Source organism: Aquarana catesbeiana, linkage group LG11 (assembly GCF_042186555.1).
Source record: "Aquarana catesbeiana isolate 2022-GZ linkage group LG11, ASM4218655v1, whole genome shotgun sequence".
In the NCBI taxonomy this organism is placed as follows: Eukaryota; Metazoa; Chordata; class Amphibia; order Anura; family Ranidae; genus Aquarana; species Aquarana catesbeiana.
In genome coordinates this window covers 81,016,138-81,043,179 of record NC_133334.1, presented here as the reverse complement: position 1 = coordinate 81,043,179, position 27,042 = coordinate 81,016,138, and the positions used below count along the sequence as shown (strand labels likewise).

Sequence of the window (27,042 nt, the reverse complement as noted above, 5' to 3'; positions counted from 1 at the left end):
ATAGATGATGTCCTCCTCCTATGGGATGGGTCCACCTCTCAGCTTGAGGACTTCTTCTCCGCAATTAATGACAACAATAGGGGGATAAGGTTTGTCCATGAGAGCAGCTACGAGAGGATTAATTTCCTCGATCTCACCATCTCTAAGGAGGGTGATATGTTTACAACCATTTCCTTTTTAAGAAAACGGATCGGAACTCCTTTATCCCCATTGGGAGCTGCCATCATGATCCGTGGCTTAAATCCATTCCGAAGAGCCAATTTACCAGAATGAGGCGTAATTGCACTGACATTAAAGACTACAGGGTACAGGCTGATATCATATCCAAAAGATTAGAAGAAAAAGGATACGATAAAGAACTTCTAGTTAGAACTAAGCAACAAGTTGAAGCCCTTGACAGAGCCTCACTATTGAATGAGGCCCCCAAGGCTAATTTGGGGGGACCGTCATTACCGTTCATTACGGGCTTTTCCACTCAACATTATCAGATCACGAGGATCTTGCGAAAACACTGGCACCTTCTAGAAAATGACAGGATCATTAAAACAATCTTGCCCCATAAACCACAGATTGTATTTAGGGGGGTCCCTTCGTTGCGGGACAGAATTGCCCCTAATGTTGTGGACCCACCCACTCAAAAGGTATCCTTCTTCCAGAATTTATCCGGTTACCACCAATGTCGAAGGTGTCAGATATGCTCACTCAACAGAAGCAAACAGAGAAAAACAGAATCCTTTGTATCCTCCAGTACCTCTAGGGTCCATAAGATCGAACCTTTTGTCACTTGTAGCACTAAAGGGGTGGTGTATTTATTGCAATGCCCTTGTGGGCTGCAATATATAGGCCGTACCAAACGCCCCATGCAGGTCCGCTTAGGAGAACACATTACTAATATCAAGAATGGATATCAATACCATTCGGTATCAAAACACTATGCTTTACATCACAATAGGAACCCTGCTAACACTCTATTTTTGGGGATAGATAGGTACAGTGCACACTGGAGGGGTGGATCCTTAGTCAGAGAATTATCTAGATTGGAAATGACTTGGATCCATCGTGTCCGGTGTTACACCCCTTATGGTTTGAATATAGACACTGATGTGAACGCCTTCATTGATAATGGTTGATTGTTCATGTGTGTAACCCTCATCTGAGATCATGGTGTCCGGAGGTGGGCTAATGAGGTATGGGAAAAGAAAAACTCCCCATAGCACATTCTTCCTTTTTTCTGTTTATTTATTTTTATTAATGAAATTTGGGACATGGAGGGCTGTGTTTTTTATAGAGCATCATTCTCTATGTTCATTTTACATTTGGACTTTCATAGGGCATTCTACAATCAAACTTCTCTTTGGATTCTATGCTCCATTGTTGCAGAGATGGACCAATATGTATAGGTACACACTGACGGTGTGATCGTCTTTAAGTTTTATTATTATTATTCATTTAATTTTTTATTAGAACACAAAGGGTTACTCTATACAAGAAAACCTTGGAACCTAAGGGTTAAATTTTCCTTGACTTGATGTTGCATTAGCTCACTAGGGTCCCCAGTGGCGAATCTACCTAGTTTCAGCCCCAATTAATGATAATATCAGGCCACCTGGGCATTTTTACATAGATTTTTTTATTTAAATAGATGTTATTTATTTAACAGATAGTTTGTATTTTTGTTTTCATTTTTTGCTTATTATGCATCTAATATCAGATGCGGTATTTTCCGATCTGAATTTCTGCATCCCTTTGACATCCATTTTTTTGTGGTCTATACGCTGTTGGCAACAATGGAGCGTATAATCCTATTCGCCCTGTTATAACCCTTTTTGCCCGGGTTGTGACGGTATACATGGTAGTGAATCAACAACATACAGTTTCCGCTTGCCCCATACAAAGATGGCGGCAGCGGCCTCGGACGCCCTGATCACAGAAGGGGGCATTCCTCTGCTTTGAGTTCCCATATAGATGGTGTGTCAGCATGCCGCCCGTACCCCAGGAAGACGACAGATTTGTCGAAACGGCGTAGGGAGGAGCGGCGTGCTGACGTCACCACCATACCACGCTGAACCCGGAAGAAACGGGCAGCAGCTGAAGCCGGCCAGCGCTACATGTTTTTATAAGCGATCTTTACTGCACAAATTGTAAGTGCTTTTCTTTTATAAATTAAAGTGGATTTTAACTGTATTACGCTATGGAGCATTTCTTTCCTATTTATCCATGGTCTGTGAGCGGATAAATCACGTTTGGATTGATTTCCTGGAGAGGTGGCTTCCGATCTGCGCACTGACAGAGACCCAGTGGCTGGGGGACACAGCCACATGTGTGCATGATCTCTGTGACAGGAGATCTTTGGATCTGGTAAGGGGCTTACCTTACTTGAGGTGGAGGACCTTCTCTCTATTTTAACATCACGCTCCCTACGGAGATAATCTTTATATCACTTGAAGGAAGGGTGTCTTTCTCCCTCTGTCCAACCATTTTCTACACCCACAAGACCTACAGTTCATTTCAATCTATGACTAAATGGACTCTACTTAATCGTTTTTGTTTACTGAATGTTCCACTCATTTTTTTTTGCATGCGATTCTTTTTTTTTGCATGCGATTTATGTGCATTTTTTTTTTTTTTTTTGTGTTATGAAACAATTCACTTGTGTTCATTCATAATTATGGTATTTTCAGTTAATATGATCATGTATTTGCACTAGCAGCGCAGCCTTTAAATTGTATAGCTACAAGGGAGTGGCCCCTAAACATGAAAAGGTACCCAGTCCTTGAAGGTCCTCGAGTGACAGGAACCCGCCGTGAAGGGTGAAGATTAGGCTCTTAGTTTCTCAGCTGCCCTGCGCCTGGACAGGTAAGTGAAACCCCTTTATTATTATTGCGGGGTGTCCCAGTGATTGTAACAATCAGTCAAGCTAGCTAGAGGCTGGACACCTGTGTGCTGTGACCATATGGGGAGTTTTGGGCTAGCTGTGGGTGTTGGCAAAGTGTACCTTTTTTGCTTGTGTCTTGCTGTTATCACCTGTATGATGGCGCACAACAGTGCGCCATTTTACCTTGGTTTGCCATGGCGTACGTGCATTCGCAAGAGCGCCACTGGGCTCAGCAGTTTGTTTGGCGGCCATGGCACACGCGTCTTCGCCACACATGTGCCGTAGCCTTTATCTGGGCGCATACAGATTTGCGTTATACACAAATACAGCCATGCCCGTTCAGGGGGACCGCGCACGTGCATGTGCACGCGTGCGCAGAACGTTCCTGCGCACAGCCAGCTTATTTAAACTGTGTATGCCAAGCATGTCGTGCTTCCAGAAGGCAGCTGTGGGACACAGAGCAGGCTCTGAACCAGGTACCTGCAGCAGTTCATTTCTCCTTACCCGGGTCATGTGAGTCACCAGGTGTTGCTTGGCAGGCTAAAGGTGCTTAGCAGGATTGTTGCATAGGGGCTTGGTGAGCCCTATTAAAGGGTCTCCCTTCAGAGGTGTGTTACTACTACACCCAGGTACTCCCTATGTCATCAGTAGGGAAGGGCACACCTATGTCATCAGTAGTTCCTGATGAACCTAGTCGTATCCCTAGTGTTGTATCCCCTGAAGGATCAGAGGCTTCCGTGCAATCTGAGACGCTGCGTCTATCTGGGATTGTGCCTACAGTCAATGCTGCTGCTTCATCCTTTATCACTAAGGCTGCTTTCACACTGAGGCACTTTACAGGCGCTACAGCATTAAAAATAGCACCTGCATAGCGCCTGTAAAGAACCTCTCCTGTCTCTCCAGTGTGAAAGCCTGAGTGCTTTCACACTCGAGCGGTGCGCTTGCAGGATGGTAAAAAAAGTCCTGCAAGCAGCATCTTTGCAGCATTGTAGGAGCGGTGTATACACCGCTGCAGCTGTGCTTTGCGGGCGGTTTTAACCCTTTTTTGGCCGCTAGCGGGGGTTAAAAACGCTGAATAGCGCCGCTTTACCGCCTATGCCTGCCAATCCCAGTGTGAAAGTAGCCTAAGGATGAACTGTCCTCAGCCCTAGTTAGAGCACAGGATTGCTGGCATGATTGCCTCCATCCCGCAGGGTGGCAAGGAGCGTGACAGACCTCCTAGTCTGGAGCAGAAATGGGTTGAGGATGGGGAAGAGCTTAAAGCTCAGGATTCTGTGGATGACCTGGTGGATGAGTCTGCTTCTGAGCAATCTCGACAAGAAAATATCCAATTAGTGTCTGCCTCTCAATCACAGAGGCTTTTGATCCTGACTCTTACCGAAATGGTTTAAGTTGCCTCTTGCAGAGGTTACTGAGCCTCCCTGGTCCTCTTTGGCCTCTTCAGGTCACACAGGCTTTCCCCTTACACCCTCTGTTGGAACAGGCGGTGTATGCTGATTGGGAACACCCTGACATAATTTTTGTTCCTCCTAAGAGGTTTTCCCTTTTGTATCCCATGGATGAAAAGTTTGTTAAGAAGTGGAGCATGCCAGCCGTAGATTCAGCAGTCTCTTCCTTAAACAAGACCCTGACTTGTCCGGTAGATAACGCACAGGGCTTGAAAGACCCTGTTGACAAGAAATTGGAGTCATTGTTAAAAGGCTTCCTTTTCTTTGGCCAGTTCAGCTATTCAGCCAGCTGTTGCAGCAATTGGTATCTGCCAGTCCATAAAGGATCAGTTCAGACGGCCTGACAGGCCTAACCAGGAGGATGATCTGCCTGAAAATAAGCAGATATTCCTCGAGCGCTGTGTTTTGCTCTTGATGCCTTAAAGGATTCAATACAGCAGGTTTCTCGTTTGGCTCTCTTGTCTGTACAAGCCGAGCTTCCTTGTAAGAAGCTATTGGCAGATTTCGCCTTTCATGGGGAACGTTTATTTGGTGAAGATTTCCGGAGGGATGAGTTCTCTACTTCCTGTGAAGAAAAGCACCAGGTGTCCCTCCTTTTAAAACCTCAGGGACTGCTCCCTCAAATGTCCCAACGCCACCAACAGGGCGCTAGGGCCAGGGGCAAGCCGCAAGGCCGGGCCAGAAAAAGCCCTGGGTCCAAATTTCTTCTAAACCCAACACCAAGCCCTCCTTTTGAGGAGATGCCCCCACTCCATAGGGTGGGGGGAAGGCTGCTGCAGTTTGCGGACATTTGGAGAATAGAAAATTCAAAAGTGTGGCGCTATAGGCTCCGTAAATAAGTGATGAATAAATAAATCAGAATGGTGAAAAAATCTTAAATATTAAGTGACTTCAAAGCAAACATTTCAATGTGAACCAAAAAGTGCCACGTGAATGTATATAACTAGTGAACAAAATAATAACACTTATGAACATTCACTAAATCAAATGGTAGGTGAAAAAAAACATCACAAAATGGTATTAAATATAAAGTCCATATCACAATAAGTGAAAAAAACAAAGGCAAAAATTCTGTGGTAACGGTGCATAGGCGATGGTAAACAGGTGTCTCCTGAGCATGCAGAGGGATTGTTTAGACCCGGCAACCTGGTAGATAAATGGACCGTAGGGAGACCAGAAGTGCACGGAAGAATGAATTCAGTGCCAGGACCATCACCAGGAATCATGGAGGCTTACCAGAAATAGTGGCCTGAAATAGCATATGCCATACAGGTCAAAAGGGCTTGATGACCAACAGGTCTGGGTATTATGTCTGGTCAGATGTCATCACCACACAGAAAGGGGGGAGAAATCAGCACGACTTCCTCATCAATGGATACACCATAAGCCAAGCGAATAGTTTGTGTTGCATGTGAGGGATACAAACACTCACATAGCGTGATAACGTTTAAACTTGGATTTATTTAAAATAAAGAATAAAAACAAACTCACATTGTCAGAAGATAGGAATAGCATGTAAATCGTGTAGTGGTAGTCATGAGGGATCCACCCGACATGTTTCAACTAAACAGTCATCATCTGGGGTGTGGACCCCCTCATCCCACTGCTCTATATATAGATAAATGACGACCCCCACTGGAAGTGTCCGAAACCGGAAGTGCTTCGGATGGCCTTTATTTCCGGTTCAAGGGGGCATATAATACAAATGTGCTAATAATTCCCTATAATCTGAAAGGGACTGTGTGTATAGGGACCTATAATTTATTATAAGTCCCGATTTACATTAAAAAAAGTGCAGATGCAGCTCGGCACTGGTCCGGTTATTTAATCTGGAAACCAAGCCTCACTGTCAATGCCTCATATCTGATGAGTGGGAGCGCAGCGGCGCCGCCGCGCTCCACACTCAAAACCAAGCCTCGTTTTCATGACGCGCATATCAGAATAAAGACGGCGATGACATTTGGAGAACAATAGTTCAGGACGAGTGGGTCACCTCAACTATATCCCGCGATTACAAGCTGGAGTTGGGGGGGTTCCCCACCAGAGGTTTTTAAGATCCAGCGTTCCCTCGGATCCTCCAAAAAGAGACTTATTGCTTCAAGCACTACATCATTTAGTGCATCAAGGAGTGATTGTAGAGATTCCTGTACCCAAAAGGGGTGCGGGGTTTTACTCAAACCTATTTACAGTTCAAAAACCAAACGAAGACACAAGGCCCATTTTGGACCTAAGATCCCTGAACCAGTATCTACTGATCCAGTCGTTTCGGATGGAGTCTGTCCCCTCAGTAGTAGCCTCACTCCAAATGGGAGACTTTCTAGCCTCCATCAATGTAAAGGACGCGTATTTACACAGACCTATCTTTCAGCCTCATCAGAGGTTCCTGCGATTTGCAGTGGAGGAACTTCATTTTCAGTTTCTGACTCTACCCTTCGGGCTTACTACAGCTCCCCGGATGTTCACAAAGGTCCTAGCACCAGACTGGGTCTTTTAAGGGCCCAAGGGATCCTGGTGCTCGGGTATCTGGATGACCTCCTTCTCAGAGATCACTCGCTACAGGCTCTAGAACAGAGCATAACATGTTACAGTGCGGTATTTGGAAAGCTTAGGCTGGATCATAAATACCGAAAAACCAACCTTGAGACCAGCTCAAAGTCTAAAGCATTTAGGTCTGATCCTAGATACGGTCCAAGCAAGAGTATTCTTGTCACCTGCAAGGATCTGTGCCCTGAAGGATCAGGTGCGTCAGATAAGGGGCACCAGATAACCCTTCATTCGGCTCTGTATGAGTCTTCTAGGGAGGAAGTTATCCTCCTTAGAGGTGGTGTCCTATGCCCAGTTCCATTCCAGGCCTCTACAACAAGACATTTGTTGGCTTGGAACAGAAGAGGACAAGCCCTGGATTATCCAATGTTCTTATCTCCTCGGGGACACTTAAGCCTAAACTGGTGGTTGTAGGATCAGAACTTGCAAAAGGGAAAATCCTTCCTCCCAGTAACTTGGAGAGTACTGACTACAGATGCCAGTCTCTCAGGCTGGGGAGCGACCCTAGAGGGGCTCACAGCTCAAGGGAAATGGTCAAGAACAGAACAGATCCTGCCCATCAACGTCCTGGAATTACGAGCAGTACGACTGGCCCTACGGTTCTGGATGGTGGAGCTTCAGGACTGCCCTATCAGGGTTCAGTCCGACAATGTCACTGCAGTGGCCTATATAAAACACCAAGGCGGTACCAGGAGTCATTCAGCTCTAAAGGAGGCGAACCACATACTAGCCTGGGCAGAGGGACATATGCAGATTCTATTGGCAGTCCATATCCCAGGAGTAGAGGACTGGAAGGCAGATTATCTCAGCCACCAGCAGATCTGCCCGGGGGAATGGTCCCTACACCCAGTAGTGTTCCAGGAAATTTGCCAACGTTGGAATGGCCAAAGGTGGACCTACTGGCGTCCAGGTTCAACAACAAGCTGCAGCAGTTTGTGTCCCGAACAAGAGATCCTCTGACAATCGGAGCAGATGCTCGGGTAGTTCCATTGAGCCAGTACTCCCTGGTTTTTGCTTTCCCTCCAATCCCTCTCCTTCCACATTTGTTACGCAGGATTCTGTGAGAGGGAGTTCCAGTAATTCTGGTGGTACCAGCCTGGCCCAGGCCCTGGTTCCCGGAGATTGTGAGACTGACAATAGATGGGCCATGGACGCTTCCACGTTGCCCTGATCAACTGTCTCAAGGTCCTATATTCCACCCCAATTTACTGTCTCTAAATTTGATGGCATGGCTATTGAAGCCAGGGTGTTAAAGGACCGTGGCATCTCGGGAACATCTGTGTCTACCCTAGAAAAGCTGTCACTATGATGATCTATCATAAGGTCTGGAAGACTTATATTGCTTGGTGTGAAGCCAAAAAATGGCATTCTCTGAAATACGTGATTGGGAGAATTCTCTTTATTCTACAGTCATCTGTGGAAATCAAATTGGCTTTGAGTACAATCAGAGGTCAAGTTTTGGCCCTATCAGTATTCTTCCAAAGGCCTTTAGCCTCCCATTCACTGATTCAAACCTTTATGCAGGGGACAACTCGCTTGCTTTCCCCATTAGGTCACCTATGTGTCCTTGGGACTTGAACTTGGTGCTGTCTGTGTTACAGAAACAACCATTTGAGCCTATCAAGGAAATTCCATTAGACTTGCTGTCACGCAAGCTAGCCTTCCTGATGGCTATCACCTCGGCTAGAAGGGTGTCGGAGTTGTCGGCCCTTTCGTGCAGGGAACCATACTTGATCCTTCACCACGACAGGGTCATGTTACGACCTGTTCCATCCTTTTTGCCAAAAGTGGTGCCGGCCTTTCATTTAAATCAGGACATTATTTTGCCTTCTTTTTCTCTCTGCTTCATTTGGCAGAAGAGAGAAGACTGCATTCATTGGACGTTGCCTGGGGAGTCAAGGTTTATTTGTCTAGATCTGCAGAGACCCGAGGATCAGACTCCTTTTTTGTTTTACCAAAAGGACCCAAGAAGGGGCAGGCAGCTTCCAAGGCTTCCATTGCCAATTGGGTCTGTCAATTGGTCATTCAGGCCTATGGTCTGAAACGTAAAGCGTTACTCCCTTTAGGGTGAGAGCTCATTCTACCAGGGGTGTAGGAACCTCGTGGGCTTTTCGCCATCAGGTATCTGTGGCTCAGATTTGTAAGGCTGCCACCTGGTCTTCAGTGCATAGGTTCACAAAATTTTATCAAGTGGATGTTTGAGCAGCCGAGGATTCGGCTTTCGCCCGCAGTGCACTGCAGTCTGTCGTATAAGGTCTGATGGCTATTGTTTGGCAGGGTGTCTCCCTCCCCTCAAGGCTATTGCGCCGGGACGTCCCAGCAGGTAATGAATATTAGCCTAACTCTGTGTTCCATGATGTATGAAAAAGAAAATAGGATTTTTTCGTCATATTTACCTATAAAATCCATTTCTTTGAGTACATCATGGGACACATAGGTCCCTCCCCCTCTTTTTGAGGATTCAGTGCTTGTACAAAACTGAAGTACTTCCTGTATAGGAGGTGTTATATAGGGGATCACATCCTGTCTAAAGACCTTTGGTCTACCAGTGTCCATTCACCTGGAGATGAAGTATAACCCAGAAGGTATTGAATATTAGCCTAACTCTGTGTCCCATTATGTACTCAAAGAAAATGATTTTACAGGTAAGTATATGACGAAAAAATCCTATTTTTCTATTCCATTCCTTTATTTTCAATTCTATTTTATTCTCTTTGGAAATTGGAAATCTATTCGAATTTGAAAACTATTCAAATTTGAAAACTATTCGAATTCAAAAAGTTTTCGAATACTATTAGAAATGAATTTGAAAACTATTCAAATAGATTCAAATTCGAATTCTAAAAATTTGAATCGATTTGAATCGTATAAATGGACTTGCTGCAATTGTGCAACAAACTTCTGAAGCCTGGCAAGTCTAGCAATAGCTTAGCAAGTCATTTTCAAACTTTCAGCACAATTGCTTGCTACAGTATCTGGGTGATAGCTGTGGCCAGGGCCAATCCTAGGCGGGTGCGTCGGGTGCACCACACACAGGCACCACAGACTTGGGTGCGCCGAAGTGCCATAGTGCTCCCCTCACTCCTTCTCTCCTTGTGTGTGTCCAGAACACCGGCGCGAGCATAAGGCAGCCTGTCCAACCTGGCAGTGCTAGGGGGAGGAGCTGCTCCTCTTCCTGACATGAGGGTTCTTTAGTTTTTTTTTTTAGTGGCTGCTGATGTGCAGGAATGAATTCCTCACACTGTCTCTCTACCTCCACCTCTAACTCCAGCTAGACTGCCTCCCCTCCCATCTCTATCAGTCAGCTGTGTGCTGGAGGATGGAACATGGCATCCCCAGCATCCCTTTAGACCTGCTCTAGGCTGTCCCTGCTCTAGGCCACCCCCTCTGTGTATAATGGATAGATTCATGCATTGCCCTTTTTCAGATGCCGGGCGCCTGAATTACAGCAGCGGGGAGGTGTTTTTGAAGCACCTGATTAGAGCCATAGGCTCTAATAGGCTTCAAAAAAGGTAACCTGCGAGCGCAAAGCATTGCACTTGCAGTTCACCAAGGTGTGTTAGAAAAGCGAATGAATATTTGCTTTCCTATCATTGAACCACCTCTCAGCCAATCCGGTGCGCAGGTCTGTTACCTGTCACCCGATTGGCTAAAAGGACAGGCGCTACGATTGGACAGCTATTGGAAGGAGGGGAGGAGATCCACAGAGGACACGGGAGCTGCTGTCCCACTGCTCGCCACCATCACCTGCTGCCTGACCAAGGCGAGCGGGCGGGGGGGTGGGGGTCACAGTGGCTGCATTTGATGGGGCACAGTGGCAGCATTTGATGGGGCACAGTGGCAACATTTGATGGCACAGTGGCAGCATTTGATGGTTATAGTGGCAACTTTGGTGGGGCACAGTGGCTGCGTTTGATGGGCATAGTGGCAGCGCTTGACGGGCACAGTGGCTGCGTGTGATGGGCACAGTAAGGCTGCAATTGATGGTTTTTTTCCAGAATTTTTCAGTTTGTTTGCGCCCCCCCCCCCAAAAAAAAAATTTGATCTCCAGCCACCACTGATCTACAGAACAGATGTACTAATGGGCCCCTTTCACATGGGCAGACAGACTCCAGATCAAATCCACCTGCTCAGTGGGGAATTTGTCCACTGATCCCTAATGAGCACACGGATGACAGGTCCGTGTCTACTCCCCTATTCAGAGCGGACACAGATAGAACTCGCTCTCCTCTATGGGCAGTTGGGTGTAAACGGACCTCATGTCCATTTACATCTGATTGTCACTAGATCCAATCCACTAGACAGATGGGGAATCCATCTGTTTTTACCAAATCCAATTGGATGCAGGCAGGTGTTTATTGACACATGTCCATTTACAGCATCTCACAAAAGTGAGTACACCCCTCACATTTTTGTAAATATTTTATTATATCTTTTCATGTGACAACACTGAAGAAATGACACTTTGCTACAATGTAAAGTAGTGAGTGTACAGCTTGTATAACAGTGTAAATTTGCTGTCCCCTCAAAATAACTCAACACACATCCATTAATGTCTAAACCGCTAGCAACAAAAGTGATTACACCCCTAAGTGAAAATGTCAAAATTAAGCCCAATTAGCCATTTTACCTCCCCGGTGACATGTGACTCGTTAGTGTTACAAGGTCTCAGGTGTGAATGAGGAGCAGGTGTGTTAAATTTGGTTTTATCGCTCTCACTCTCTCATACTGGTCACTGGAAGTGCAACATGGCACCTCATGGCAAAGAACTCTCTGAGGATCTGAAAAAAAGAATTGTTGCTCTACATAAAGATGGCCTACGCTATAAGAAGATAGCCAAGACCCTGAAACTGAGCTTCAGCATGGGTTTAGCCTGTCAGTGCTCCAACCATATGCCGCACACTGCATCAAATTGGTCTGCATGGCTGTTGTCCCAGAAGGAAGCCTCTTCTAAAGATGATGCACAAGAAAGCTGCAAACAGTTTGCTGAAGACAAGCAGACTAAGGACATGGATTACTGGAATCGTGATGTCTGATGAGACCAAGATAAACCTGTTTGGTTCAGATGGTGTCAAGCGTGTGTGGCGGCAACTAGGTGAGGAGTACAAAAACAAGTGTGTCTTGCCTACAGTGCCTTCATGCCCAAGAGGGTTAAGGCAGTGCTGGAAAATAATGGTGGCACACAAAATATTGACACTTTGGGCCCAATTTGGACATTTTCACTTAGGGGTGTGCGCACTTTTGTTGCCAGCGTTTTAGACATTAATGGCTGTGTGTTGAGTTATTTTGAGGGGACAACAAATGTACACTGTTATACAAGCTGTACACTCACTACTTTACATTGTAGCAAAGTGTCATCTCTTCAGTGTTGTTACATGAAAAGATATAATAAAATATTTACAAAAATGTGCGGGGTGTACTTACGTTTGTGAGATACTGTACATCCGCTTCTCTATAAAGGAGAATAGATGGTCCAATCATGTCTGCCTGAAAAACGGACAGGCGGACTCCTTCGGAACATCTGTGTGAAAGGGGCCTTAAAGCAGTAATAAAGCACAGCAGTTTAAAAAAAAAACACCTGTAAGGCAATGGCATAATGTGCTAGTATGCATGGCATAATGTGCTAGTATGCATTGCATACTAGTACACTATGATCTATGATAAACTTACCTTAGAACGAAGACCTCCAGCGCTGCGCTGTCACCACTGACAGAGCTTCCACCCCGCCCTCCCCGGTCTCTCTTCTGGGTTTGCGGCCTTTGGCTGTGATGACGTCACTCCCGCACATGCGCATAGGAGCCCTCTGGCACAAAGTTTTGTAGGTCCGGTACGGTATGCCGGACCTTCAGAGCACATGCACCACTGGTGATGTCACAGGCTGCATCCAGGGTGAATATCTCCCAAACAGTGCAGGTTTAGGAGATATTCATTTTACCTACAGGTAAGCCTTATTATAGACTTTATTACAGGCTTACCTATAGGTAAAAATCACAAAGCTGGCTTTACTTCCACTTTAAAGGTAAACCTTGTACAACGTGTACAACACAGTATCATACTACACATCAATCAGAACACTTTTGGGGCTTTAAGGTAGAACTAATGGCAAAAAAGGAGCGTTCTAACCCCTGTCAGCTTCCTTAAAAACTTTTTTTGCTGTTTGTAGAGGAGGGGGGGTGTTGGGACAATCAGGGGTCGGAAAAGTGCACCTTCGCCTATGTAGGCAAAAATCCTTGCACCAGCTCTATATGTGTCACAAACACTACACGAGCTTTAGTCTGAAATGCCTGGTGGCACTGTAACAAAGTCCCGCCTCCTAGACGGCTCCTGTGAGATAGACAGAACACTGATCCAGTGCAGTGAAATTGAATCAGTGTGACGTGTATCATAGGAGCCATGAGCTGGTCTAGGAGCCAGGACTTTGTTACAGTGGCTGCCCGGGAGATTCAAATCCAAGCTCCGTGACAGCAGGAGATTGTCGCCGGCGTCGCTTTGTGTGATCAAGGGACACTGGCAGGCTGCATTTGGTGGGCACTGGTAGGCTGCATTTGATGGGCACTGGTAAACTGCAATTGGTGGACATTGGCAGGCTGCATTTGGTGGGCACTGATGAGGCTGCATTTGATGGGCACTGATGAGGCTATATTTGATGCATTGATCTCTTGTATCATTTCCACAGTCTCTGGCCATCTCTTGTATCATATCTGCATTCTCTGACCATCTCCTGTATCATGTCTGCAGTCTCTGACCATCTCCTGTAGTATGTCTGCAGTCTCTGACCATCTCTTGTAGTATGTCTGCAGTCTCTGACCATCTCTTGTAGTATGTCTGCAGTCTCTGACCATCTCTTGTATCATGTCTGCAGTCTCTGACCATCTCTTGTAGTATGTCTGCAGTCTCTGACCATCTCTTGTATCGTGTCTGCAGTCTCTGACCATCTCCTGTACTATGTCTGCAGTGTCTGACCGTCTCCTGTAGTATGTCTGAAGTCTCTGACTATCTCTTGTAGTATGTCTGCAGTCTCTGACCATCTCTTGTAGTATGTCTGCAGTCTCTGACCATCTCTTGTATCATGTCTGCAGTCTCTGACCATCTCTTGTAGTATGTCTGCAGTCTCTGACCATCTCTTGTATCGTGTCTGCAGTCTCTGACCATCTCCTGTACTATGTCTGCAGTGTCTGACCGTCTCCTGTAGTATGTCTGAAGTCTCTGACTATCTCTTGTAGTATGTCTGCAGTCTCTGACCATCTCTTGTAGTATGTCTACAGTCTCTGACCGTCTCTTATATCGTGTCTGCAGTCTCTGACCATCTCCTGTACCATGTCTGCAGTCTCTGAGCATCTCCTGTACTATGTCTGCAGTCTCTGACCATCTCTTGTACTATGTCTGCAGTCTCTGACCATCTCCTGTATCATGTCTGCAGTCTCTGAGCATCTCCTGTACTACGTCTGCAGTCTCTGACCATCTCTTGTACTATGTCTGCAGTCTCTGACCATCTCCTGTATCATGTCTGCAGTATGTCTGGGGGCTCTTTCTAACAGACTCTCTAACAGAAGCCCTCTCTGTGTCCATCAGAGATGCCCCTTCAGGTCCCATTAGAGTACTCTGCGTCTCTTCCTGTATTTTGTTTATCATTAAGAGATCATGGGAGGATCCCAGGGTAATGCAGACTCCTTAGGGGAGCATCTCTGTGGGTTGTTGCCATAGAAACGTATGTAAAGGGGAGGATTTAGTAAGATGACCATGCCCATGTGGGGGCGCCAGAAATATTTTTGTGCCCAGACGTCCGTGACCCTACGATCGGCCCTGGCTGTGGCCATTCACAGTTTCACAATAGTATACAATGAATGAATGGATGCCATGCACAAAAAAACGATTGCTTATAACAGTGATCCCATCTTGGGCATGGAGTTCACCAGAGCTTCACAGATTGCACTGGAGTCCTCTTCCACTCCTCTATGACGACATCACGGAGCTGGGGGATGTCAGAAACCTTGCGCTCCTCCACCTTCCATTTGAGGATGCCCCACAGATGCTCAATAGGGTTTAGGAGACATGCTTGGCCAGGCCATCACCTTTACCCTCAGCTTCTTTAGCAAGGCAGTGGTCGTCTTGGAGGTGTGTTTGGGGTCGTTATGTTGGAATAATGCTTTGCTTCAGTATGTCACAGTACATGTTGGCATTCATGGTTCCCTCAATGAATTGTAGCTCCCCAGTGTCGGCAGCACTTATGCAGCCCCAGACCATGACACTTCCACCACCATGCTCACCTGGTTGTTGCCACACACGCTTGGCACCAACTGAACCAAATACATTTATCTTGGTCTCATCAGACCACAGGACATGGTTCCAGTAATCCATGTTCTTAGTCTCCTTGTCTTCAGCAAACTTATAGCCTAGGCCATCTTTATGTAGAGCAACAATTCTTTTTTCGGATCTTCAGAGAGTTCTTTGCCATGAGGTGCCATTTTGAATGTCCAGTGATCAGTATGAGACAGTGAGAGTGATAACACCAAATTTAAGACACCTGCTCCCCATTCACACTTGAGGCCTTGTAACACTGATGAGTCACATGACACCGGGGAGGGAAAATGGCTAATTGGGCCCAATTTGGACATTTTCACTTAGGGGTGTACTCACCTTTGTTGCCATTGGTTTAGACATTAATGGCTGTGTGTTGAGTTATTTTCTTTAATCGTACATCACGGGACACAGAGTCATAGTAATTACTATGTGGGTTATAGTCCACCTTCAGGTGCTGGACACTGGCACACCCTAAACAGGAAGTTGCCTCCCCATATAACCCCTTCCATACTGGGAGTACCTCAGTTTTTTCGCCAGTGTCTAAGGTGTTGGTCACGAGTGAAGATGTGCTGTGCTGAGCTCCACTGGAGCAATCCTTGCTGGGGCTAGCTATGCAGCCGGATCCATTCAAAGTGTCTTTTTTGGGCCAAATTGAACGGTACCCAAGCCTCGTGTCCGAAGAAACGAGGTCTTTGCTTGTAAACGCATCTCTTTTTAGAGAGCTGGACCCCAGGATCCAGTTTTTTTGGTATTTTAAGCCATAAAGTTTTACTGGCGGGGTGCTATTACAGGTCCAGGATTGTGGGTTCCCTTAGTGTCCCCAGTTCCTGAAGGTTTGTTAACGGAACCCACCGTGAAGGGTGAAGATTGGGTCTGTTGGTTTTACCACAGAAAACCCTGAGGCAGTAAAGGTAAGTGGAGTTTTTCTAAGGAATTTTTAAATTTTCTTATGAAATGTCTCCTATAGAAAAGTAAATGTTGTCATGCCTAAGTGTCACCACTGGGGGCTGTATGGAGCACGTACCTTCTCATGCTTTCCTCAGAGATCATGCTGTGTCACAGAAGCAGCAAGCTTTTTTCCTCCGGCTAACAGGCAGACCTCTGGAAAGTTTGGGGGGCTTTGCTTTCACCCGGCACCCCCCCACCCTGGCTGAACTCTCCCCCTCCTCACGAGGCTGAGCATTGAGGGAGAGCAAAAAAAAAAACAATTGGCGATGCTGTTTCCCTTCTCCGCCCCTACACGGCGGCCGCTTTCAGGTCTCCTCCATGCCATCTCTCCCTCACATACAAGCCGATCCCATCGGATCAGAGGCTTGCGCTTGTGAGGGAAAACCCTTTTTTTTGAAAGAGGAAGGAGGGGCGGCGTGATACAACGGAGGGGGCGGAGCTTAACGCTGCGTTGGCTTCCTCCAGTGCGGGAGTGTGTTTTAAAAAACAAAAAACTCTATTTGCGCTGGATGCAACAATTGTCAGTGGGACACAAGAGCAAAGAGGGGCATGAAAGATGTTTGGTGACACAGGCATTTCCTATTTGATACATTTACTATTTGCATCAGGCTGAGCATTAATAGCAGCGGCAGTGGCTGACTATTGCTTAAGCAGTGGATGCGATTTCTTCTGGTAGTACCTCTGCTTTGTGCATCGGGCTAAGGTCAGAAGGGGGGGGTGAAACTCCCCCAAAAAAGAGCTAAAAGGGTCTCCCTCAAGCTCTGAAAAGCCTACTCATCTCTACAAATGGCATCCTCCCCTGAGAGGGTGTGGCTGGTCACAGTGAGCATCGGGGCCATTAAATGTTTGCAATTGTTTTCAACACTGCAGCCCCTGTTTATGTTATTAAAAACATCTTTTTTCCTCAGGGATAGGATTGAAAAAATAAAAAAGGTTAGCGGCTTTAATTGCATCCCAGTGTGGGACAAGAGGCGACAGGTTCTCTTCCATTACCCAGGACCCTCAAACTGAGGAACTAGGGGCAGGAGAAGATGAATTCCCTCAGGGGACCGTGGTGAGGCTGATGACTCCTCTTCTGAGGTGTCAAATGCAGGAGGATCAGCGTTTTACAATCTGTAAGATTGATGGTGCAATTTCTTGCTGAATGGTCCGCTCCACATTTATGTACCCTCAACTGAGTGTTTAGGTTCGCTAAAGCCTCCTAAAGCTGTGCATGCCTTTTCCTGTCCATTCATTGCTGGAAAAGTTTTTTTGTATCTGAGAGGATCACCCAGATAAGCATTATTTTCCCTCCTAAAAAGTTTTCACACTTTATCCTAGGGTGGAAAAAATTCACTAAGCAGGATATACCAGCAAATAACGCTGCTATATCCTCTATGAATAAGAGTTTGACTTGTCCGGCAGATAATGCTCAAATGCTTAGGGATCCAACGAAAAAAGTTGAAATTCCTATTAAAAAAAAACAAACACTTTTTTCTCTGGCAGATTGAGTGTCTCAGCCTGCGCTGACAGTAATTGGTTAATCATTGAGAGACCAGTTCAAACAGGTGTTCAAGGTTATTATGCTCAGCAGGCCCAGGATCTGGCAGCTTTATGTTTGCAATAGTCGCTATGAGAGATTTTATCCTTCAGGCCTTGCACCCTTTGCTAAGCGCCATGCAAGAAGCTCCTGGCTAGTCTTTCTTTTTGCAGTGAAACAGCTATTTGGGGATGTTTTGGATAATACATCCAAAGAAATTCTAGCGGAAAAAGTACCCCTTTTACCATTTAAGAAAAGGAGTAAATGTATTTTCGTTTTAAAGCTCCTTCTCCTGTGCCAGGGGCATCAGCCTCCAGGCAGTCACGACGGCTTCCTCCGTCAGGTTCAAAAGGTAATCCTCAGAGTTAACCCCAGGGACAAAAGAGGTCTTGGGGAGGAAACCTACAAGATACTGAAGCCTCCTTATGAGGAGGCGCCTCTACTCACTCGAATAGGGGGAATTCTTCTGCAGTTCTCAAGGATCTGGCAAGGTACAAACTGGAGTTCTAAGAGTTCCCTTCTCCTTGTTTTCTCAGATCAAACATTCCTAAGAATTCATAGAAAAAGAAGTATTTCTCGCAAGCATTGGACCATCTTTTGGCAAAAAGTGATCATGGTGGTCCCCATGTAAGAGCAGAGGTTGGGGTTTGGTTCAAACCTCTTTTTCACGGTACCAAATCCGAATGGACATTCTGGATCTCAAAAATCTAAATTCAATTACTGAATATAACCACTCTTTTTTCGCATGGAGTCAATCCAATCAGTTATCTCCATCCTACAAGGAGGAGAATTTCTGGCGTCAATCGACATCAAAGATGCATAGCCCCATATGCCTATTTCCTCGCTCACTAGTAATATCTACTTTTCAAGGTGGAAAATCTTCATTTTCAGTGTGTAGCTCTGCTTTTCGGTCTAGCTACTGCATCTTGAGTGTTTACAAAGGTTCTGGCCCCTATTCTAGCCAGATTAAGGGCCCAAGTTATAACGATTATGGTTTACCTAGACTATCTGTTCTTCATAGACCTTAGGCCAAAGTATGGTCACCACATTCAACTACCTGGAATATCTAGGTCAGATTCTCAACCTAGAAGAAATCTTCTTTAAAACCATGAAGAAGGCTAAAATACTTGGGTCTGATCATAGATACACACAGAAAAGGGTATTCTTGCCCCAGGTAAAGATCAGCGCCATAAAGGAACTGATTCAGGTGGTCGAAGCAAGATGATTCTTCTATTCAGCTTTGCATGAGGTTGTTGGGAAAGATGGTGGCTTCATTCGAGGCCGTTCCTTATGCTTAGTTTCATTCGAGACTGCTGCAAAACAGTATCCTGTCGGCTTGGAACAAAGGGTTCAAGCTCTAGATTCCCAATATGTCTGATTCCAAAGCCTATGGCCGTATCACCCTGAAAGCGCCCAATCTTGTTGGATTTTGGAGGCTAAGCAGGGTCAGGCCTGGTTAGTGCCTGGATGGGAGACCGCCTGGAAATACCAGGTGCTGTAGGCTGGGTGCACCGGAGCCTCAATTTATGGTTGATAAGCAAAAATCTGCTGGGGAAAATCCTTCCTTCGGTTACCTGGGAAATGGTAACAACATATGCCAACCTTTTTTTTTGGGTTGGGGAGCAGTACTGGAAGAGGCAACTGTCCAAGAGAAGTGGCCCTGATCAGAAAGGATCTTGCCCAATAACATTCTAGAAATTCAGGCAGAGCACTTGGTCCTGAGGGCCTGAATGTTTAGTTTACAGAATTGTCCTACCAGGATTCCACCCGAGAATGCCACAGCAATGGCCTATATTAATCTCCAAGGGGGCAGAAGAAGTTGTGCGGCCCAGAGAAAGGTGAATCATATCCTATCTTGGGCAGAAAATAATGTACTTTTCCTATCGGCAGTCTTCATTCTAGGAATAAAAAATTGGTAGGCGCACTAATTGAGTCGCCAGCAGTTGTTCCCAGGAGAATGGTTCCTTCACCCCGATATCTTCCTGTCAATATGTCAAGGTGGGGGATCCCAGACGTAGATCTGTTTGCGTCCAGGTTAAAAAAAAAAAATCGTCAACTTTGTGTCAAGAACAAAGGATGCCTTGCTATTCCCGTGGAATCGGTTCTCACTGATTTATGCATTCCCTCCTATTCTGCCTGCGTCCACAACTTCTTCGCAGGATCAAGCAGGTAGGGAAGTTGGTGATTCTTGTGGCCCCCAGCAGGGCCCAGAAAATCTTGGTATACAGGAATCGTAAAGATGGCAGTAGGGGACCCATGGACCCTACCGCCACGGCCAGACCTTCTTTTGCAAGGTCCGGTGTTCCATCCTACTTTACAAACGCAAAATTTAACGGTTTGGCTGTTGAGACCCACACTCTGAAGAAGCATGGGCTGTCAGGTTCAGTGGTGTCTACCTTGGTTAATGCAAAGGAGCCGGCCTCCGTAATGATATATTATGGAGTCTGGGAAGCATACAGTCAGGTCCATAAATATTGGGACATCAACACAATTCTAATCTTTTTGGCTCTATACACCACCACAATGGATTTGAAATGAAACAAACAAGATGTGCTTTAACTGCAGACTTTCAGCTTTAATTTGAGGTTATTTACATCCAAATCAGGTGAAGGGTGTAGGGATTACAACAGTTTGCATATGTGCCTCCCACTTTTTAAGGGACCAAAAATAATGGGACAGATTAACAATCATTCATCACAGTTTCACTTTTTAATACTTGGTTGCAAATCCTTTTCAGTCAATTACAGCCTGAAGTCTGGAACGCATAGACATCACCAGACACTGGGTTTCATCCCTGGTGATGCTCTGCCAGGCCTCTACTGCAACTGTCTTCAGTTCCTGCTTGTTCTTGGGGCATTTTCCCTTCAGTTTTGTCATCAGCAAGTGAAATGCATGCTCAATCGGATTCAGGTCAGGTGATTGACTTGGCCATTGCATAACATTCCACTTCTTTCCCTTAAAAAACTCTTTGGTTGCTTTCGCAGTATGCTTCAGGTCATTGTCCATCTGCACAGTGAAGCGCCGTCCAATGAGTTCTGAAGCATTTTGCTGAATATGAGCAGATAATATTGCCCGAAACACTTCAGAATTCATCCTGCTGCTTTTGTCAGCAGTCACATCATCAATAAATACAAGAGAACCAGTTCCATTGGCAGCCATACATGCCCACGCCATGACACTACCATCACCATGCTTCACTGATGAGGTGGTATGCTTTGGATCATGAGCAGTTCCTTTCCTTTTCCATACTCTTCTCTTCCCATCACTCTGGTACAAGTCTTGGTCTCATCTGTCCATAGGATGTTGTTCCAGAACTGTGAAGGCTTTTTTAGATGTTGTTTGGCAAACTCTAATCTGGCCTTCCTGTTTTTGAGGCTCACCATTGGTTTACATCTTGTGGTGAATCCTCTGTCTTCTCTTGATTGTTGACTTTGACACACATACACCTACCTCCTGGAGAGTGTTCTTGATCTGGCCAACTGTTGTGAAGGGTGTTTTCTTCACCAGGGAAAGAATTCTTCGGTCATCCACCACAGTTGTTTTCTGTGGTCTTCCGGGTCTTTTTGTGTTGCTGAGCTCACTGATGCGTTCTTTCTTTTTAAGGATGTTCCAAACTGTTGATTTGGCCACACCTAATGTTTCTGCTATCTCTCTGGTGGGTTTGTTTTGTTTTTTCAGCCTAATGATATCTTGCTTTACTGATAGTGACAGCTCTTTGGATCTCATATTGAGAGTTGACAGCAACAGATTCCAAATGCAAATAGCACACTTGAAATTAACTCTGGACCTTTTATCTGCTCCTTGTAAATGGGATAATGAGGGAATAACACACACCTGGCCATGGAATAGCTGAGAAGCCAATTGTCTCATTACTTTTGGTCCCTTAAAAAGTGGGAGGCACATATACAAACTGTTGTAATTCCTACACCGTTCACCTGATTTGGATGTAAATACCCTCAAAATTAAAGCTGAAAGTCTGCAGTTAAAGCACATCTTGTTCGTTTCATTTCAAATCCATTGTGGTGGTGTATAGAGCCAAAAAGATTAGAATTGTGTCGATGTCCCAATATTTATGGACCTGACTGTATGTCTCCTGGTGTGAAACCAGGGGTTGCACCCCAGGAAATAGGTCAAAGGTAGAATCCTTGACTTTCTGCAGATGGGGTGAGAAATAAAGCTGGCCTTGAGTGCTTTCTAAGGACAGGTCTCGGCCTTATCGGTATTATTTCAACGACCACTTGCTTCGCATTCTTTGGTTCGTAACTTTATTCAGGGGGCAACATGGCTTAATCTCCGGTTAGGTCACCCCTGAACCCTTGGGACTTGAATTTAGTTTTGTCAGCATTACAAAACAGCCTTTTTTTTGGGGCCGATACAACATATTCCCTTGGTCCTTTTTGACAAGGAAGCTATTTTTTCTGGTAACCATATCTGCTGCAAGAAGGGTATCAGAATTGGCTGCTCTTTCTTGTAAAGATCCTTATTATTATTGTTCACAAGGATAAGGTAGTATGGCGTCCTCATCCTAACTTTTTACCGAAGGTAGTATCAGGTTTTTATCTAAACCAAGATATTGTTCTACCTTCATTTTTTTCCAGAACCCTGTTCTATGGAAGAAAAATCACTACATTCTCTTGATGTGGTGAGAGTAGTCAAAGTCTAGTTAAAGGCGACTGCTCAGATTCGGAAAACGAATGTTTTGCTCGTGTTGCCTGAAGGTCCTAAAAGAGGACAGGCAGCATCTAAATCTACTATTTCTAAATGGATTCGACAAGTATTTGTTCAAGCTTATGGTTTAAAGAGGTAGTTTCTACCCTCTCAAATCAAAGCGCACTCCTCTAGGGCTGTTAGTGCTTCATGCACAGTGCATCGCCAAGCCTCCATGGCTCAAATCTGCAAGGCCGCAACTTGGTCTTTAACCACTTGCTTACTGGGCACTTAAACCCCCCTCCTGCCCAGACCAATTTTCAGCTTTCAGTGCTCTCACACTTTGAATGACAATTACTCAGTCATGCAACACTGTACCCAAATGATTTTTTTGTCCTTTTTTTCATACAAATAGAGCTTTCATTTGGTGGTATTTGATCACCTCTGGGTTTTTTAATTTTTGCGCTATAAATGAAAAAAGACCGAAAATTTTGAAAAAAAATGCTTTTTTCTTCGTTTCTGTGATAAAATTTTGCAAATTAGCAATTTTTCTTCATAAATGTTGGCCACAATTTATACTGCTACATATCTTTGGTAAAAATAACCCAAATTAGTGGATATTATGTGGTCTGTGGGAAATTTATAGAGTCTACAAGCTATGGTGCAAATCATAAAAAAATGATCACATCTGATGTACTGAGGCCCATCTCATTTCTTGAGACCCTAACAAGCCAGGAAAGTACAAATGCCCCCCAAATTACCCCTTTTTGGAAAGCAGACATTCCAGGGTATTTAGTAAGAGGCATGGTGAGTTATTTGAAGTTGTCATTTTTTCCCACAATTCTTTGCAAATTAAGGTTTTTTTTTATTTTTTATATTTTTTTCAGAAAATTGTCATTGTAATAGCTTATTTCTCTCACATGGAATGTGCATACCACAAATGACACCCCAAAATACATTCGGCTACTCCTCCTGAGTATTACAATACCACACGTGTGGGAGTTTTTCACTAACTGGCCATATACAGAGGCCCAACATGCAGGGAGCATCATCAGGTGTTCAAGGAGCATAAATTACCCATCTAACTTGTTGACTACCTATTACACTTTTGAAGGCCATAGAGCACCAGGATAATGGAAACGCCCACAAAATGACCCCATTTTGGAAAGCTAACACCCCAATGTATAATCTATGAGGCATAATGAGTCTTTTGAACGGTTCATTTTTTTCCAGAAGTTTTTGGAAAATGTGGAAAAAAATAAAAACGCATTTTTTTTTTTACACAAAGTTGTCCGTTTATAAGATATTTCCAACACATAGCATTTACATAGCAAAAATAACACCCGAAATACATTCTGCTACTCCTCCTCCTGAGTAAAATGATACCACATGTCTGAGACTTTTACACAGCTTGATCACATACAGAGGCCTAACACTGAAGTAGCACCTTCAGGTGTTCTAGGAGCATAAATTACACATCTCATTTCTCACCCACCTATTACACCTTTGAAGGTCCTGGAGCACCAGGACAATGGAAACGCCCACAAAATGACCCCATTTTGGAAAGCTAACACCCCAACATATAATCTATGAGGCATAATGAGTCTTTTGAACGGTTCATTTTTTTCCAGAAGTTTTTGGAAAATGTGGAAAAAAATGAAAATGCATTTTTTTTTTTACACAAAGTTGTCGGTTTATAAGATATTTCCAACACATAGCATTTACATAGCAAAAATAACACCCTGAAATACATTCTGCTGCTCCTCCTGATTAAAACGATACCACATGTGTGATACTTTTACACAGCCTGACCACATACAGAGATCCAACATGCAAGGAACACCATCAGGTGTTCCAGGGACACATAGCATGCACATACCAAGAATTACACCCCAAAATACATTATGCTGAGCAAAGAGAAACAAAAGATTACCTGTGGCTTTAGTAGTAGAGTTGTCCACAGGAGGATAGCACTGGTCCAGGCAGCAGGCAGGGACTTGGTCAACAACAGCGAACACAATTTTTCAGGCAGCAGGCAGAAATACTGTCCATAGTCAGTACAGGCAGCAGGCAGGGATACTGTCCATAGGTCAGTGCAGTGCAGGCTCAGTGCAGGCAGAGATTGTCAGCAGTGCCAAAATATTGGTCTTGGTAGTAGGCAGGAACATGGTCCATGTGCTGTGGTCAGTGCGACAAACAGAGGCATGACCGCAGTAAGTCCTACAGGCAGCAGGCAGAAGTAGGGCCTCGTTCAGGACAGAATGGGGACGGGGTAGAGGCTTCTCCCACCCAAATCTCTTTGAAGCCTCCGAGTCTCCAGACCCTAATCTAGGAATGAGAAAACAAAGAAAATTGTTTTCTTCATCCAGAAAAACTATTCTGGAGCCCCTCACATGTGTGAGACCCCTGTGTTGAATCCCACTAGTCCAGTTGCAGGGTACAAGATCAGTCCAAGAGGCAGGCAAGAGGCATGGTCAAACAGTCCAAAGTCAGTTCCAGATCAGGCAGAGGTATGTACAGATTCGTTAGGCAGAAGCATGGTCGAATAACAGTCCAGGGTCAGTTCCATATCAGGCAGAGGTATGTACAGAATCGTTAGGCAGAAGTATGGTCGAATAACAGTCCAGGGACAGTTCCAGATCAGGCAGCGGTATGTACAAAATCAGCAGGCAGAAGCGTGGTCGAATAACAAGCCAGGGTCAGTTACAGAGCAGGCAGTGGCATAAGGGGTGTGAAGGCAGGAACTGAGGATTACGTTTACCATACTTCACTAATAATTTAGTGAAGTATGGTAACGGTGGAAACATTCACCTATGCAGAGGCCTGGTTGGGAAGGACATTGTGCACAATAATAAGATGTGTCTCTTCTGACTCCTGCTCTGGTACACACCTTACATCTTTTTTGACGTCTTTGGCCTGTTGGTTTGGGAGGGAGTTTATCTGGAAAGTGGCGTTTGGAGAGTCGACTAACAAAATCTGATCGGATGTTTTCTGGTGGCCCACGGGGAATATAAGGGCAGTGTAAATTTCCTCCTAGTAGCCAAGGAAGGGTTGGGGGTTTTGGGTGGAGTTGCGGTAAATGATATAGGAATGGCCAATTGAAAAAAATAAATTGCTACTTTTTTGTACCAATGGTGTGTCCGTCTTGTGGCAAGGTATGGTTCCAACATTTGATCGCTGAAGTCGACTCCCCCCATAAACGAATTGTATTCATGGATGCATGTGGGTTTCTGGATAGGTGTTATTGTGGATGGAAGACAACATGTACACATCCCTTCTGTCCCTCCACTTCACTGCCAGAATCTCTTTGTTACGCAGACTTGCTCCTTTTCTCAACTTCTTATTAACAAGACTTTGAGGAAAGCCCTTCCGATTCTTTTTTACGGTGCCACATGCTGGTGTCTTCTTCCGATGAAGGTTGTGGAACAGGGGCAGAGAAGTGTAGAAGTTGTCTACATACAGGTGGTATACTTTGTTGAGTAGGGGGTATATGAGGTCCCAAATAACTTTCCCGCTGGATCCCAAGTAGTCCGGGCAATTAGGGGCCTGCAGCTGGGTGTCCTTCCCTTCGTACACTATGAAGGAATATGTGTACCCTGTGGCTCGGTCACATAGTTTGTACACCTTCACCCCATAGCGGGCCCTTTTGCTGGGGATAAATTGCTTAATTTTAAGCCTGCCGCTAAATTTAACAAGGGACTCATCCACACATATGTATTGGTCCGGAGTGAACAGCTGGGGGAATACTTCAGAAAAATAATTTAATATTGGCCGAATTTTGTAAAGCCTGTCATAATTTGGATCATTTCGGGGAGGGCACTGGGTATTGTCGCTGAAATGTAGGAACCTCATTATCATCAGATACCTGGTTCTGGGCATTACCGCGGAGAAGAGCGGCATGTGGTGGAGGGGGTGGGTTGACCAATAGGAACGGAATTCTTTTTTCTGGTGAGCCCCATATTAAATGCGAGGCCCAAAAAAAACTTGAACTTCTCCACTGTCAGGTCTCTCCACTCATAGGGACGGGCATAATATGATGTGGGATTTTGCAAAATAAATTGCTGTGCATACAGGTTGCACTGGGTAACAATTGATGCCAACATGTCCTCCGTAAAAATTAAATTAAAAAAATTAATTGGGGTAAAGTTCTCTGTATCCACCTGGATTCCTGGCTGGGCAGTGAAAGGGTGAACACTAGCTTCTGAATTAGGAGGAAGCCACAAGGGGTTCTGGAGGGCATAGGGAAGGCTGGCATGGGACCTAACCCTTTGGGGCTGAGGTGACACCCCACTGGTACTTGGCCTTTCTTGCCGAGGTGCTGCAGTGCTGGTGGATGACACTGCGGTGCTGGTGGATGCCACTGTGGTGCTAGTGGATGCCACTGCAGTGCTGGTGGATGCCACTGCCTCCTCACCAGAACACCTTCGTTTGGCGGGCAGAGTTTCTTCCTCCTCTGAGTCTGTTAGTGTTCCACTGCTGAGGACTGGCTCGTAATTTACGTCAGAATCCGAATTGGAAAGGGAATCCGAAAAAGAGCTCCCCGTTGCTCTCGTCGGCCGTGGAAAGAATTTGGTATGCCTCTTCAGCGGAAAAGCTTTTTTTGGACATGACTGCTGGTGGTTATGAGCTTGCACAGGTGTGTGCTAAGCCTGCACTGATGAGGTGGCACTGATTGATGGCACAGATGTGCACTGATGAGGCGGCACAGATGGGCACTGATCGCACAGATGGGCACTGATGAGGCTACACAAATGGGCACT

General features: G+C 45.3%; 1 protein-coding gene and 1 pseudogene across 1 annotated transcript in view; both read left to right on the top strand.

Moving 5' to 3' along the window:
* The window catches only part of LOC141112117 (PRKC apoptosis WT1 regulator protein-like), a 100,321-nt gene that overhangs the window by 22,609 nt on the left and 50,670 nt on the right, over window positions 1-27,042 (top strand). The window lies entirely within an intron of this gene.
* On the top strand, window positions 19,021-19,139 carry LOC141113118 (5S ribosomal RNA; annotated as a pseudogene).